Source organism: Echinops telfairi, unplaced genomic scaffold, assembly GCF_000313985.2.
Source record: "Echinops telfairi isolate 266 unplaced genomic scaffold, ASM31398v2 ScPeMD7_12;HRSCAF=54, whole genome shotgun sequence".
Classification (NCBI taxonomy): domain Eukaryota; kingdom Metazoa; phylum Chordata; class Mammalia; order Afrosoricida; family Tenrecidae; genus Echinops; species Echinops telfairi.
The window spans coordinates 2,599,268-2,600,248 of NW_022103909.1; positions in this window are offsets into that span (position 1 = coordinate 2,599,268).

Sequence of the window (981 nt, forward strand, 5' to 3'; positions counted from 1 at the left end):
CACTATCATGCTCAGCCTTCATTTGGGTTTCAGTAATTCCTCTCGGTTACATTGCCCTTGATAAAGCCCTACCAGGCCTCTTACACCCTCCTGGTCACTGATTTTGGATCACTTGTTGTTCCCTTGTCCCTGGGTTTGTTAAAGGTGTTAAATTTTAACCGAACTGCATCTTCAATAGTCCTCTTTCCAGTGCATTCTGCATGATAGCAAGGCCATTCGCATCTCTTGTCTGTGGTCAGACAGGATTCACCAGAGGTTCAAATCCACACGTATTTCCTCATCTTCTTTTTTAAAAAAACTGAAACAACTTTAAAATGGGTCAAAGGGGAGATCAAATGATAAGATATTACATTTTAACCTAACTACCTCTGCCGTCATAGATTTTAAAATGCTCTCTTGTGAGGGAAACCAGCCCCTAACACATCACCACAGGTCCAGTAGGTGCAATAGTACAGCAATAATAAGTAGAGATTATAGTAAAGTCATTGAGAGAATGAGAGATAGAACAGAGATTGAAACAATGGAGCCAGACACATTTCATGGTAGCATGCTCACCTCAGCCTCACTTGGTCGTCCATGTGGGGAGAGAGAGAGAGAGAGATTTATTGCTAACCAAGGCTTTTATATTCTCTGGGGACATGCAAGCCCCCTAATTACAGGTGAAGACATACGTCACAGGAAAGGGTTGTGCTATAGGTAATACAATAATGGGAGGGAGACAATCTAGGGGTATACACACAATAGGAAGAGGAGGGGTTGGGGGTACACATGTGACAAGATGGGTGGATTCTAGATTCAGGATGGCAGCCTAACTTTGGATGTCAATGAGCCGGTTTGACCTGTTCTCTGGCTCACTATAGAAACCATTATCACTAGGGTATAAACCCACCCTACAGGGACCAAACATGACCACAAGCCTTTAGGGAGAAGTAGCCCATTGTCCTTAACAGCAGGGAGTGGGCTCCACCTGGGGTGGGACCA